General features: G+C 44.9%; 1 protein-coding gene across 5 annotated transcripts in view; it reads left to right on the top strand.

Moving 5' to 3' along the window:
• LOC118358625 (low-density lipoprotein receptor-related protein 8-like) overlaps positions 1-16,772 on the top strand; it is a 277,435-nt gene that overhangs the window by 119,533 nt on the left and 141,130 nt on the right. The window lies entirely within an intron of this gene.

Raw genomic sequence — 16,772 nt, 5'->3', positions numbered from 1 at the left:
CACATACACGGCCAACTGACCCTACTGTACTTCTGTGCCCCACACTCACACAGACCTGAGGTCAGCTCTAAACCCTGTTCCACGACGCTCACATCCTGCTTATTAATTACGCAGGATTCACTGTGGGCTGCACTCCATTTTTTCATAATTGCCACCAGCATATGACCTGTGTCCCGGGGCTGCGTTTGAAAACAAGCTGCGTTTGAAAACAAGCACGTGGTCACATGCCGCTGTTTATGACTTTTTTAATGCGGCCGTAATGACTTAGCCCGGGCTATTGATCAAGCCATGGGTATGGGTATTTGGGTATTACTGTACAGCGATAACCGTGAGATTGCAGCCATTTATTTATAGCCATAACTCACCTGCCATTACTGAGGGGCGGTGGCTTTATGCTAAACTCTATGGCTATGGGAGGAGAGTCATAGAGCTGTTATATACTCATATCGGAAAGCTTTTACACCCCTTTTCCCACATTTTGTTACAGCCTGGTTCTAAAATGTCTTCTCATCAGTCTACACACAATACCCCATAGTGATAAAACGAAAACAGGTTTTTAGAAATGTTTGCAAAATTATTAAATATAAAAGAACAGAAATACCTTATTTACATAAGTATTCAGACACTTTGCTAGAGGCACATGACAGCCCGCTTGGAGTTTGCCAGAAGGCACCTAAAGACTCTTAGACCATGAGAAACAAGATTCAATGGTCTGATGAAACCAAGATTGAACTCTTTGGTCTGAATGCCAAGCGTTACATCTGGAGGAAACCTGGCACCATCCCTACGGTGAAGCATTGTGGTGGCAGTATCATGTTGTGGGGATGTTTTTCAGCTGCAGGAACTGAGAGACTAGTCAGAATTGAGGCAAAGATGAACGGAGCAAAGTACAGAGAGATCCTTGATGAAAACCTGCTCTAGAGTGGGGTGAAGGTTCACCTTCCAAAAGGACAATGACCCTAAGCACACAGCCAAGATGCAGGAGTGGCTTTGGGACAAGTCTTTGAATATCCTTGAGTGGCCCAGCCGGACTTGAACTCAATCGAACATCTCTGGAGAGATCTGGAGAGAGATTTAGGCTCCCGAGCGGCGCAGCGGTCTAAGGCCCTGCATTTCAGTGCAAGAGGTGTCACTACAGTCTCTGGTTCAAATCCAGGCTGCATCACATCAGGCTGTGATTGGTAGGCCCATAGGGTGGTGCACAATTGGCCCAGCGTTGTCCGGGTTTGGCCGTCATTGTAAATAAGAGTTTGTTCTTAACTGTCTTGCCTCGTTAAATAAAGGTCTAATTTAAATCAAAATAATGCACTGGACTGTTTCTTGAGACAGTTATTAACCCCATCTGTACATGCAATGGGCTTTTAGGGGTTATTGTTGAGTTGCGGTATTGTGTGTAGATTGATTAGGGGGAAACAAACAATTTAATACATTTTAGAATAAAGCTGTAATGTTATTATTTTTTTTTTTAAAGCCAAGGGGTCTGAATACTCTCCGAATGCACTGTATACTCACATCAACTGTGTCAGAGACAATCCGGAATGAATTAGCTTCATCCTTACTGATGCTCTTATATAGTGCTCTCTGCCTGCTGGTTCAAATGGCAAAAAAAATGTCTCTCTCATTGCCAGTTCCTCTCCCCTTGGCCCTGCTCGTTCCTACCGTACTGTATAGAAGGACTTCTGTATGGGCCGCCAACAGAACAGCAGCTGCAAGCAATTTTCAGAAGCAGTATGGAGGAAAAAGCCGTGCTGGAAATGGTGTCGAGATCTGACACACTGGAGAAAGGGTGACCTTGGGCTGCTGTTTGGAAGGCCTGCTGTGTGTGTGTGTGTGCGTGTGCGTGTGCGTGTGTGTGTGTGTGTGTGTGTGTGTGTGTGTGTGTGTGTGTGTGTGTGTGTGTGTGTGTGTGTGTGTGTGTGTGTGTGTGTGTGTGTGTGTGTGTGTGTGTGTGTGTGAGATGGGGGGTTGCAGTCTCACCCTGAGTGTGTATTTGATTAGACATCGGTGACTCGGGCAGGCTCTGAGATTGTTCTAAGGAGAGAAGCCACCAAGAGATTGAGAACACAACACACAGACACTATGCTAGACAGGTACAACCCTGAGAGAAGGGGTCTGTCTGGGTGACAAGCAGAGCACACACTGCACTGCAAGCAATGTGAATGTGCATGGCTTCGTAGCTCTGGACTCTGCTGAGAGGTTAAATGGGTTTTGGAGAGGTGAGGGCCATGTGTAGCAGAGTGGAGGTCTCCTGTGGGTGTTTTTTAAAGGAAGCTACAGGTGAGGAACTGCTCAACTCCTACTGTAGAAACATAGACACATGCACACACACACACACACACACACACACACACACACACACACACACACACACACACACACACACACACACACACACACACACACACACACACACACACACACACACACACACACACACACACACACACACATACACACACTCACTAGCTGACTCTGCTGAGAATGTGGGAAAGCTGCAGCAATCAAGACTTTGTATCGACCTCAGCTCCCATGTCAAATTAGTGTCGTCTCTAGAACCCCTCTCTAGCAGTGTATCCATCCACTGAAAGGCTGTGCTCTGGTCTCCTTCAGCATATCCATCCACTCTTCCCCACTGTGCTTGATCCATAGCTTACAGGGGTTCTCAGAGCTAGATAAATCACACTAATAACTCAGAAGATGGCGACGACAGACATGGCAGCTTAGCTATCTCCTAAGCAACTTTTCAGTATAACTTTTTGGGGTGTGTCAATTCATTATTAGCCCATTTATATGTATTTATTTGTAATTTTTAAAAATGACCCCCTTTTCTCTCCCCAATTTCGTCATATCCAATTGGTAGTTACAGTCTTGTCCCATCGCTGCAACTCTCGTACGGACTTGGGAGAGGCGAAGGTCGAGAAGCATGCGTCCTCTGAAACACAACCCCGCCAAGCCGCACTGCTTCTTGACACACTGCTCGCTTAACCCGGAAGTCAGCCGCACCAATGTGTCTGATGAAACACTGTCCACCTGGCGACCATGTCAGCGTGCATGCGCCCGGCCCTCCACAGGAGTTGCTAGAACGCAATGGGACAAGGTAATCCCGGCCGGCTAAACCCTGCCCTATCCTGGACGATGCTGGGCCAATTATGCATCACCTCATGGGTCTCCTGGTCATGGCCAGCTGCGACACAGCCCAGTATCAAACCGGGGTCTGTAGTAACACATCTAGCACTGGACATAGACCACTGCGCCACTCAGAAGGTCCATGCCCAGAACATTTTTTGTGTTATTGCATACAGTCGGAAATAACTTTTGGATATCAGAGCGGCGGTAACTCACCAGCATTAAGTCCAAGAATACGGCTTTCCTGAAATGTATCCTTTGTTTGTACCCCCAAGGCATTTGAACATATCCCAGAGGCTGCTCCAAGATGACGCCGGCGGAAAAGAGGTATTCGGAGGGGACTTCAAGTCCGACACCATCCACCGCTTCCGAGTATATTACTTGCGAATGTTCAGTCTCTGGACAATAAAATAGACGAGCTCAGGGTGAGGATCTCCTTCCAGAGAGACTTCAGGGACCGTAGCGTACTCTGTTTCACGGAATCATGGCTCTCTTGGGATATACTGTCCCCTCCCATATAGCCAGCTGGGTTCTCAGTACATTGTGCAGACAGGAATAAAGAACTCTCCGGAAGAAGAAAGGCAGTGGTGTATGTTTCATGACTAACTATTCATGGTGTGATTGTGATAACATACAGAAAGTGCTTTTGTTCCCCCGACCAAGAACACCTCACAATCAAATGCCGTCCGTATCACATCCCAAGAGAATTGTCTTCGGTTATTGTCACAGCCGTGTGTACTCCCCCTCAAGCGGATACCACGACGGCCCTCAAGGAACTACACTGGACTTTATGAAAACAGTAACGACATATCCAGAGGACGCATTTATTGTAGCTGGGGATTTTAACCTCTAGCGTCGAGCAATCCCGTATCCGGGAGCGTAATCATAGCCTCAAGCTCATTACCATAACGCAACGTTAACTATTCATGAAAATCGCAAATGAAATGAAATAAATATATTGGTTCACAAGCTTAGCCTTTTGTTAACAACACTGTCATCTCAGATTTTCAAAATATGCTTTTCAACCATAGCTACACAAGCATTTGTGTAAGAGTATTGATAGCTAGCATAGCATTAAGCCTAGCATTCAGCAGGCAACATTTTCATAAAAACAAGAAAAGCATTCAAATAAAATAAAATACCTTTGAAGAACTTCGGATGTTTTCAAAGAAGAGACTCTCAGTTAGATAGCAAATGTTCAGTTTTTCCAAAAATATTATTTGTGTAGGAGAAATCGCTCCGTTTTGTTCATCACGTTTGGCTAAGAAAAAACCCCGAAAATTCAGTCATTACAATGCCAAACTCTTTTCCAAATTAACTCCATAATATCGACAGATTACGCAATAATTTCGACGGAGGACACCAAGCGGGCACCTGGTAAATGTAGTCTCTTATGGTCAACCTTCCAATGATATGCCTACAAATACGTCACAATGCTGCAGACACCTTGGGGAAACGACAGAAAGTGTAGGCTCATTCCTGGCGCATTCACAGCCATATAAGGAGACATTGGAACACAGCGCCTTCAAAATCTGGGCCATTTCCTGTTTGAAATTTCATCTTGGTTTCGCCTGTAGCATCAGTTCTGTGGTACTCACTCAGTGTTTTCTTTCCAAAGCTGTCAATTATATGCATAGTTGAGCATCTTTTCATGACAAAATATCTTGTTTGAAACGGGAACGTTTTTTTATCCATAAATTAAAAGAGCGCCCCCTATATCCAAGAAGTTAACAAAGCAAATTTTAGGAAAATGCTACTGAAGTTCTATCAACACATTGACTGTAGTGTAGAAAAACACTTGACCACTGCTACTCCCCCTTTCGAGATGCCTACAAGGCCCTCTCCACCCTCCCTTTGGCAAATCAGATCACGACTCCATTTTGCTCCTCCCTTCCTATAGGTAGAAACTCAAACAGGAAGTACCCATGCTAAGGTCTATTCATCGCTGGTCTGACAAATCGGAATCCATGCATCAAGATTGATTTGATCACGCGGACTGGGATATGTTCCAGGTACCCTCTGAGAATAACATTGACGTATACACGGACAAGGTGACTGTGTTCATCAGGAAGTGTAGAGGGGATGTTGTTCCCACTGTGACTATTAAAACCTACCCAAACCAGAAACCATGAATGGATATCAGCATTCACGCAAAACTGAAAGTGCGAACCACCACATTTAACCATGACAAGGTGACTGGGAATATGGTTGAATACAAACAGTGCAGTTATTCCCTCCGAAAGGCAACCAAACTGGCAACACACGTCAGTACAGAGACAAAGTGGAGTCGCAATTCAACAGCTCAGACACAAGACGTATGTGGCAGGGTCTACAGACAATCACAGATTACAAAGGGAAAACCAGCCATGACGTGGACTCCGACGTCTTGCTCCCGTACAAGCTAAACACCTTCTTTGCCCACTTTGAAGATAACACAGCACCACCGACGCGGCCCACTACCAAGGACTGTGGGCTTTCCTTCTCCGTGGCCCTATCCTAGTCTGCTGTCCTCACTTGCTTCAAGATGTCCACCATTGTTCCTGTACCCAAGAAAGTTTTGCCCATAGCACTCACCCCTCTCATCATGAAGTGCTTTGAGAGGCTATTTAAGGATCATATCAACTTTACCTTACCTGACACCCTAGACCCACTTCAATTTGCTTACTGCCCAAACAGATCCACAGACGATGCAATCTCCATTGCACTGCACACTGCCCTATCCCATCTGGACCTATGTAAGAATGCCGTTAATTGATTATAGCTCAGCCTTCAACACAATAGTACCCTCCAGGCTCATTATTAAGCTCGGGGCACTGGGTTTGAACCCTGCCCGGTGTAACTGGGTGCTGGACTTCCTGACGGGCCACCCCAGGTGGTGAAGGTAGGACAAAATGCCTCCACTTCGCTGATTCTCAACACATAGGGCCCCACAAGGGTACGTGCTCAGCCCCCTTCTTTACTCCCTGTTCACCCATGACTGTGTTGCCACGCACACCTCCAACTAAATCATCAAGTTTGCAGACGACACAACAGTAGTAGAACTGATTACCAACAATGACGAGACAGCCTACAGGGAGCAGGTGAGGGTTTTGGCAGAGTGATACCAGGAAAATAACCTCTCCCTCAATTTTGTGGACTTCAGGAAACAGCAGAGGAAGCAAGCCCCTTTCCACATCGACGGGACCACAGTGGAGAAGGTGAAAGCTTCAAGTTCCTCGGCGTGAAGATCACTGACTGTCTGAAATAGTCCACCCACACAGACAGTGTGGTGAAGTAGGAGCAACGGTGTCTCTTCAACTTCAGGAGGCTGAAGAAATGTGGCTTGGCCGCTAAGACCCTCACAAACTTTACAGATGCGCAATTGAGAGCATCCTGTTGGGCTGTGTCAACGCCTGGTATGGCAACTGCACCTCCCGCAACCGCAGGGCTCTCCAGAGGGTGGTGTGGTCTGCCCAACGCATCACCGGGGGCACTCTGCCACTTTAATAATGTTTACATACTGCTTTACCCATCTCATATGTATATACTGTATTATATTTATTCTACTGTTTTAGCCAATGCCACTCTGACATCGCCCGTCCTAATATTTATATATTTCTAAATTCCATTATTTTACTTTTAGATTTGTGTGTGTTGTTGTGAATAGTTAGATACTACTGCACTGTTGGAGCTAGGAACACAAGCATTTCGCTACACCCACAATAACATCTATGAAATATGTGTTCGTGACCAATACGATGTGATTTGCTTTGATATTATATTATATTCTCCCGGTTTTCCGAATCCATACAACCTGACATCCAAAGCAAAGACAGAGCTGACAAGCGTTTTGATCTCTTCAGATTTGTTTTTATTCAATATTCTTTACTGCAGGAAAATAACCCACATTGTCACTTTAGATTGACCTTATTTTGGAGAGATGAAATTCAAAGCATTGTCAAAGAGACATTCATATATTCTGTTGCTAGACTGTGTAATTTGGGTGGGCCAAGGACTCGTGTGATCGACAGCAGACTAGTGCCCACGGTGTTTAGCATTCAGAGGAAGGAACATCTCTAAGGTGTTTCATCTGATTACTGGACTTCTCATTAAGACTTGTTATCTCTAATCAAGGTTGAATCACTGGGAGAAATGTTCAAAGGTTTCACACATTGTGTGGTGTGTGTGTGTGTGTGTGTGTGTGTGTGTGTGTGTGTTTGTGTGTGTTTGTGTGTGTTTGTATGCGTGTGTATGTGCATGTGCTCATCCCTCCTCAAGCCATCATCCCTCTCATCCGCTGCTCAAATCTCTCCTCCATCTCCCTTTCTTGATTCACTCTCTCGGCTTTGATTAGTCTGCAATTAACATTCCACCTTCACTCCTCCTGCTTCCCTCATCCTCCAACCCATCCTTGCCGTCCGTCTGCCATGCGCGCCCTCCCCACTGATTCCCAGTCAGTTTAATAATGCATCTGATTGAATTTATTTCCCAGTGAAGGAATCAATGTGTGGCCCCTGAGGCCTCTGGCATCCGATTAAGTAGGGCCCTCAGACAGTTCGTCAGGAGCGGACCCTAATTACAAATGTGAAAAATAAACTAGCCTGGTGGGTGTTTTAAATAAAACTACTCTTTCAGAGTAAGGAGGTTGATGGGTGGGTGGGCGGCTGGGTGGATGTGTTTGGGGTTAACCCCTTAGGTGTATTATGGGGGAGGGTTGTGAGAAATGGACTTACCTTTGTGTTGATGTTGATTTTGAACAGGTTTAGGGATGGATCTGGTCTCTCGGTACATTTACAAAACACAGTTTGCAAGATAAATACAGACGCCCATAGTAAAAGTTTAATGTGTAGAGCCCCTGTTCGTGTTAACCGACTTTGTTGTAAAACCTTGTTGCCTTGACTGTCTCAAGTGTAATTTATCCTCCATCTTAATGTTCCCACACTCCCTCTCTTCTACTGCTCTATCTTTTTTCTCAACCCCTCAGACATGCAGTCAACCCACGTAGTAACCTCTTAAAGTCCTGCAAACCAGAATTGGTCCTTCAAACATAGTTTATAGACAGAGAATGTTTTCAGAGTGGGAATTCAAATTATTCAGCTCTTGTTTGAGGTGACGTGTGTAATCCGTTGTTGTTACAAAGTCATTGAAACCGCCACAATAATAAACACATTATCGGGAGTTGTATACCCTGACTGTTCAGCCATTGTTATGTAGCGGTTTAGTCCTTGTCTCCCTGTTTAAACATACTGTAGTCCTTAGCTGGCCTAAACGGTTTAGCTGTACTCTAGCATTGCAGCTCTGCTTTCTCTCTCTCTCTCTCTCTCTCTCTCTCTCTCTCTCTCTCTCTCTCTCTCTCTCTCTCTCTCTCTCTCTCTCTCTCTCTCTCTCTCTCTCTCTCTCTCTCTCTCTCTCTCTCTCTCTCTCTCTCTCTCTCTCTCTCTCTCAATTCAGTTCAATTCAATTCAAAGGGTTTATTGGTATGGGAAAGATATGTTTACATTGCCAAAGCAAGTGAAATAGATAATAAACAAAAGTGAAACAATCCACTTGTCTCTCATCTCTCTCTCAGTATCAGTTCCACTACTTCCTCTGTAGCATGGTGTCGGTAACCTTGCCAGTTCAATGGAGCCCTGGCGGGGAGACAATAGATGGGAAGGTATTATAGTGCTGTGCAGGAGTAGTGCTATAGTTAATTATTCTGAATATGAGGGAAGGTTCTAGTCAGATGCTCCGTCCGGACGGCTTCAATTTCATGCTCCAGGCTCCGGAGCTGCAGGGATAATTTCCCATGTGGCCGACTTTCCCGCTAGAAGTCAACTTGTTGCCTCTCTCAGTAAGCCCATCGCTCTCGCCACTAGGGTTGCCCACTCAGTACATGCATCTGTGCCTCCCTTCTGGCTGATTGTACCAAGGTGCGAGCATCAGCGTTTTTTCCCACATTTTGTTGTGTTACAAAGTAGGATTCATTGTCTTTTTGTTTTATTAATTGAAAATGAAAATATATTTTGATTAGATAGGTATTTAACCCCCTCGGTCAATACATGTTAGAATCAACTTTGGCAGCGATTGCAGTCTTTCTGGGTACGTTTCTGAAAGCTTTTACAAACCTGGATTGTACAATATTTGGCCATTATTATTTAAAAAATAATTTAAACGATAGGAGCGCCGCCTCTAGGTGAGCGTTTTCTTGTTTTCTTACAGCTCATTCAGTCTTAGTGCCATCATCAGTCTGTGGTGGTATGTAGACAGCTACGAAAAATACAGATGAAAACTCTCTCGGTAGATAGTGTGGTCTACAGCTTATCATGAGATACTCTTCCTCCGACGAGCAAAACCTTGAGACTTCCTTAGATATCGTGCACCAGCTGTTATTTACAAAAATACATAGTCCGCCAGACCGTGGTGAGTAATTGCAGTCTTGATGTCCAGAAGTTATTTTCGGTCATAAGTAGCAGCAACATTATGTACATTGTGGAGTAACTAGAATTTTGTTGATTCATCTTCAGTTTTCTCCTATCACAACAAGCTCTCACATTCAAACGTCAGAATTCGTCCATGTTTCTCGAACGTCAAAATTCAAAGTTGTCCCAAACATCAAATTTCAAAGTGTTTGAAGATAAGTTTAAGCATTCACTTCAAAGTTTTAAGGTTAGTGTTACATTTAGGCATTCATTACGAAATATTAAGGTTAGGCATTAAATGGCAAATGGTGAATGTAAGGTTTAAGGCTTAAAACAAACATAAATTAAAAAAACACTCTAAACACTCCAGATATGAACATGCCGTATTTTGCACCAGAGGGAGATGCTCCAAACGTGTTTTAAGGTTAAGAAGAGAAGAGAGAAAGGAAGAGGAGAGGAGAGGAGAGAACGAGAAGAGGAGAGGACAGGAGAGAACGAGAAGAGGAGAGGACAGGAGAGAACGAGAAGAGGAGAGGACAGGAGAGAACGAGAAGAGGAGAGGACAGGAGAGAACGAGAAGAGGAGAGGACAGGAGAGAACGAGAAGAGAACGAGAAGAGAGAAAGGAAGAGGAGAGGACAGGAGAGAACGAGAAGAGGAGAGGACAGGAGAGAACGAGAAGAGAACGAGAAGAGAGAAAGGAAGAGGAGAGGACAGGAGAGAACGAGAAGAGAACGAGAAGAGGAGAGGACAGGAGAGAACGAGAAGAGAACGAGAAGAGAGAAAGGAAGAGGAGAGGACAGGAGAGAACGAGAAGAGAGAAAGGAAGAGGAGAGGACAGGAGAGAACGAGAAGAGAGAAAGGAAGAGGAGAGGAGAGGAGAGAACGAGAAGAGAGAAAGGAAGAGGAGAGGACAGGAGAGAACGAGAAGAGAGAAAGGAAGAGGAGAGGACAGGAGAGAACGAGAAGAGAGAAAGGAAGAGGAGAGGACAGGAGAGAACGAGAAGAGAGAAAGGAAGAGGAGAGGACAGGAGAGAACGAGAAGAGAGAAAGGAAGAGGAGAGGACAGGAGAGAACGAGAAGAGAGAAAGGAAGAGGAGAGGAGAGGAGAGAACGAGAAGAGAGAAAGGAAGAGGAGAGGACAGGAGAGAAAGAGAAGAGAGAAAGGAAGAGGAGAGGACAGGAGAGAACGAGAAGAGAGAAAGGAGAGGAGAGGAGAGGAGAGAACGAGAAGAGAGAAAGGAAGAGGAGAGGACAGGAGAGAACGAGAACAGAGAAAGGAAGAGGAGAGAACAGGAGAGAAAGAGAAGAGAGAAAGGAAGAGGAGAGGACAGGAGAGAACGAGAAGAGAGAAAGGAGAGGAGAGGAGAGAACGAGAAGAGAGAAAGGAGAGGAGAGGAGAGGAGAGAACGAGAAGAGGAGAGGACAGGAGAGAACGAGAAGAGAGAAAGGAAGAGGAGAGAACAGGAGAGAAAGAGAAGAGAGAAAGGAAGAGGAGAGGACAGGAGAGAACGAGAAGAGAGAAAGGAAGAGGAGAGGACAGGAGAGAACGAGAAGAGAGAAAGGAAGAGGAGAGGACAGGAGAGAACGAGAAGAGAGAAAGGAGAGGAGAGGAGAGGAGAGAACGAGAAGAGAGAAAGGAAGAGGAGAGGACAGGAGAGAACGAGAAGAGAGAAAGGAAGAGGAGAGGACAGGAGAGAACAAGAAGAGAGAAAGGAAGAGGAGAGGACAGAAGAGAACGAGAAGAGAGAAAGGAAGAGGAGAGGACAGGAGAGAACGAGAAGAGAGAAAGGAAGAGGAGAGGAGAGGACAGGAGAGAACGAGAAGAGAGAAAGGAAGAGGAGAGGACAGGAGAGAACGAGAAGAGGAGAGGACAGGAGAGAACGAGAAGAGGAGAGGACAGGAGAGAACGAGAAGAGGAGAGGACAGGAGAGAACGAGAAGAGAGAAAGGAAGAGGAGAGGACAGGAGAGAACGAGAAGAGAGAAAGGAAGAGGAGAGGACAGGAGAGAACGAGAAGAGGAGAGGACAGGAGAGAACGAGAAGAGGAGAGGACAGGAGAGAACGAGAAGAGGAGAGGACAGGAGAGAACGAGAAGAGAGAAAGGAAGAGGAGAGGACAGGAGAGAACGAGAAGAGAGAAAGGAAGAGGAGAGGACAGGAGAGAACGAGAAGAGGAGAGGACAGGAGAGAACGAGAAGAGGAGAGGACAGGAGAGAACGAGAAGAGGAGAGGAGAGGAGAGAACGAGAAGAGAGAAAGGAAGAGGAGAGGACAGGAGAGAACGAGAAGAAAGAAAGGAAGAGGAGAGGACAGGAGAGAACGAGAAGAGAGAAAGGAAGAGGAGAGGACAGGAGAGAACGAGAAGAGAGAAAGGAAGAGGAGAGAACGAGAAGAGGAGAGGACAGGAGAGAACGAGAAGAGAGAAAGGAAGAGGAGAGGACAGGAGAGAACGAGAAGAGAGAAAGGAAGAGGAGAGGACAGGAGAGAACGAGAAGAGAGAAAGGAAGAGGAGAGGACAGGAGAGAACGAGAAGAGGAGAGGACAGGAGAGAACGAGAAGAGGAGAGGACAGGAGAGAACGAGAAGAGGAGAGGACAGGAGAGAACGAGAAGAGAGAAAGGAAGAGGAGAGGACAGGAGAGAATGAGAAGAGAGAAAGGAAGAGGAGTGGACAGGAGAGAACGAGAAGAGAGAAAGGAAGAGGAGAGGACAGGAGAGAACGAGAAGAGAGAAAGGAAGAGGAGAGGACAGGAGAGAACGAGAAGAGGAGAGGACAGGAGAGAACGAGAAGAGAGAAAGGAAGAGGAGAGGACAGGAGAGAACGAGAAGAGGAGAGGACAGGAGAGAACGAGAAGAGAGAAAGGAAGAAGAGAGGACAGGAGAGAACGAGAAGAGAGAAAGGAAGAGGAGAGGACAGGAGAGAACGAGAAGAGAGAAAGGAAGAGGAGAGGACAGGAGAGAACGAGAAGAGAGAAAGGAAGAGGAGAGGACAGGAGAGAACGAGAAGAGGAGAGGACAGGAGAGAACGAGAAGAGAGAAAGGAAGAAGAGAGGACAGGAGAGAACGAGAAGAGAGAAAGGAAGAGGAGAGGACAGGAGAGAACGAGAAGACGGGAGAGTTCACTTTTGGACATAGGACATGTCTATGTGCTATAGCTGGAGTTTAGCACTCATTGTCCTTCTCAGACATTGCCACTTCCTCTCATGTCAACACTGCGAGGCGTGAGGAGAGGCGAGGCGAGTTGAATCTTCGTGACTTCCTTAGTGTTTCCATGTGTGTTTAACAGACAGAATTTGTGACTAACAACAAACTGAAGATCACTCATCTCTCTCTCTCTCTCTCTCTCTCTCTCTCTGTTTGTCTTTCTTTTGCCTAACTTCCTCTTGACTCGCCACTTACTCTGATGTGATTGGCTGGGTCGGTCGTGCAGCTAGCTGAGTTGTGTCATGCGGTGGTTCGCCCTCGTTGAAACACTGTGAACGCTGTGAACTGGACCTCTGCTTGGCTGGATTTGAACACTGATTTGTAACTCTGGGTCTAAACTGATTGATATTACTGACAGGCCTTTTTTTCCCCGTCTTCTGTTCTGTTCTACAGGGCTGAGGCATGAGGCTGCGAGACCTGGGTTCAAAAATGATTTAAACCCATTTCAGACACTTTAGCTGGGCTTGATTGAGTTTTCCCGGCTAAATTGACTAATAGAATAGTTGAAAAAGTGCAAACTCCCCATCTGGCACTTTAGGCAGGCTAAGGCAAATGCTGAAAGTATTTGAAAGAGTTCAAATAGTATTTGAACCCAGGTGAGAGACAGCGGCAATACGGCTTCAGGAAGAAATGGGATTTGTGTCCTGCTGCTTACTGCTTTGGACTGAGGGTCAGGGGGGCAGCTCTCTCTAGGCCTGGATAATTGATGTTGCCCCAGACACAGCAGCACACACACACACACACACACACACACACACACACACACACACACACACACACACACACACACACACACACACACACACACACACACACACACACACACACACACACACACACACACACACACACACACACACACAAACACACACACTGCTTGCCTCTAGAAGTGTATGCATCGATTTGGTTTGTGTGTTTTAAGACAACAGTCATAAATAATTGAACAGATAACGCAGAAAATGTACCCCTTAGAGTCGATGACTGTGCCCCCGCGGGAATCTAGCATAATACAAAATTCACCATCAAAATCTGTCGGTTTAAAATATGACACATCCCAAAAATGGATCCTGTCATGAAAACTTCTGCAGTGAACGGTTTGGCCTACAAAAAAACATTTCTATGGAAAGATGAGATTATCACGAACATGATGATGTTCTCTGTTTTGCTCTACAACCCCCCAACAAGCATCACAGGACTTGGTAGCGCCGATCTGCCAACTTCTGTCTGTAGCATCCGAACAGTTTGGGCTACATGCTACTGAGACCCCTCTGTGGAAAGGTGAGACTCTCACGAACATATTGGTTATTTTGCTGTAGACCACAAGCCTCACAAGACTCGTCCGAAGGTAGCCCGGTACCAGTTTAAAAAATGAACGGAAGTATACAGTGCATTTATAAAGTATTCAGTATAAAGTATGGGGGGGGTGGCTTTCTATTTTATTCTGTATGAATATGTTATTCAACGTGTTTCTAGGGGCTAATAGTCATGAGGCGAAATTCAATGTTTCATCAAATCATTCTTTTGTTTTATACCAATACAATTCCAAATCCAATAGCTAGATGAACCTTGGTATGACCGTCATTAAAACAATTCCATATGTTACTTTAGTTTATGTGGCGAGACGTATGCAGTCACAAAGCCTTTATACTGTAAATGCTGAATGGTAATTCCAGATGAATTCAGTCAAATGACTAGTTATATATCATTTAGTTAAACGCTCAATAAAGACTGTACATATCACGGATTGGTCCTTTAATACTGTATCAGTAAGTCAGTGTGATTGATCTGTTATATTAATACTGTATCAGTAAGTCAGTGTGATTGATCTGTTATATTAATACTGTATCAGTAAGTCAGTGTGATTGATCTGTTATATTAATACTGTATCAGTAAGTCAGTGTGATTGATCTGTTATATTAATACTGTATCAGTAAGTCAGTGTGATTGATCTGTTATATTAATACTGTATCAGTAAGTCAGTGTGATTGATCTGTTATATTAATACTGTATCAGTAAGTCAGTGTGACTGATCTGTTATATTAATACTGTATCAGTAAGTCAGTGTGATTGATCTGTTATATTAATACTGTATCAGTAAGTCAGTGTGACTGATCTGTTATCGAACGATGCATGACTACCTCAGTGATTTCCATGTGATGAAACATCCCACGTTTCCTTTTTCCCCCCCCACTGTACATGTCATTCATAGGGCGAAAACTGATCCCAATGCACAAATGTAATGCATTTCCATCACTCCTATTTTCATGCTAAATTAGTGACCGCTGGTCCTCACTGCTTCCTAGCTGAAGGTCGTCGAAACGTTTTGCTCTGGGCTGGGTCATGTGTATGGAGCTGGCTTGGAGGGGTTTAGGTGTGTGTTTTCAAGTGCATTCTAGTAGTCTGTGTAAATGTACTGTAAGTATTGTATGTGAGTGTATGTGGATTTATACTCAACACAATTTATGCCATATAGATTAGAAATAGAGGAAATGTATTACATGGAATAAAAATATATGTGATATGTCAGGTGCATTGTCAAACGTCTCATACTCATAGAAGGTGCATCAGGACTGTTGGACTAAGTCAATGCACCTCTGCTAACATTAGCCATTAGACATTAGACATTCTGACATGCTAACTGGCCATCTCTCACTTGTCATGGCTGGCATTAGCCCAAGTGCTCAGATAGTGCCTGTCCCCCTCTCTCCCCCCTCCATATCTCTCATTAAGCCCAGAGTAGGAGTAGAGGAAATGTTGGTGTTTTAATGCCCAGCGTGACGCCCACTAAACAACCCTTAAAAGAAGTTTTCGGGAGAAATTTCCTGTGGCGTGTAGAGGGGTGGTGTCACGTTATATCTCTTCCCCCCCGGCACTGACAGATCCGCGGTCTAGACCCAGCTAATGGCCCCTCTGCACTGGAGATTTAACACCCCTCCGCCCTGTCAGCTTACTAACAGAGAGAGAGAGAGAGAGAGACCCTGTTTATACCCTTTTTTGTTTGTCTTTACCACAGTCCTTATTGTTCACACTCAGAAGAGAGGGGGAGGACTGAGGGAACTTTCACTCAGACTGGTTATCTCTCCCTGCCTGTTTTCACTTTCCTCCTCTGTCTTCCAGTCTTCCATTTACCTCTCACTTTTTTTTTTCTCTCTCTCTCTCTCTCTCTCTCTCTCTCTCTCTCTCTCTCTCTCTCTCTCTCTCTCTCTCTCTCTATCTATCTATCTCTATCTCTCTCTCTCTCTATCTCTCTCTTACACGTCCCTCTATCTATCTATCTATCTATCGAGATCTATCTATCTATCTATGGCTACTCTATCTATCTATCTATCTATCTATACATGTTATAGATGTATTATCACTCTCCTGGTCCAGTTTGCAGGGTCACGTTCTACATCTATCTATGGCTACTCAGTTTGCAGGGTCGTTGCATCATGTGTATAGATGTATTATCTCTCTCCTGGCTACTCAGTTTGCAGGGTCGTTGCATAAGGTACATGTGTATAGATGTATTATCTCTCTCCTTACTCAGTTTGCAGGGTCCGTTCTATCCCATGTGTATAGATTTTGCACTCTCCTTGGCTACTCAGTTTGCAGGGTCACGTTGCATAAGGTACATGTGTATAGATGTATTATCTCTCTCCTTGGCTACTCAGTTTGCAGGGTCACGTTGCATAAGGTACATGTGTATAGATGTATTATCTCTCTCCTTGGCTACTCAGTTTGCAGGGTCACGTTGCATAAGGTACATGTGTATAGATGTATTATCTCTCTCCCTGGCTACTCAGTTTGCAGGGTCACGTTGCATACGGTACATGTGTATAGATGTATTATAGATGACGCCTGAAACACATTTGACCGCGTTCATCTGTAGTGTCTCCAAACCTAGTTTGAGTGGTCCACAAGGAAGTGAGAAAAAAATCAGTGTTTTTAAAAATGATTGTATCATTGTGGAGTGACACTTAAATACATTTTTAAATACAACTCATTAACCGTTGGTCAGCGTTTCGACCGAAGTCACTGAGCCTTCGTTTAAAATGTAGTCTAATATCAGAGATAAATCTCCTC

Source organism: Oncorhynchus keta, chromosome 26 (assembly GCF_023373465.1).
Source record: "Oncorhynchus keta strain PuntledgeMale-10-30-2019 chromosome 26, Oket_V2, whole genome shotgun sequence".
Taxonomy (NCBI): Eukaryota; Metazoa; Chordata; class Actinopteri; order Salmoniformes; family Salmonidae; genus Oncorhynchus; species Oncorhynchus keta.
This window is presented reverse-complemented; position numbering and strand designations above follow the sequence as displayed.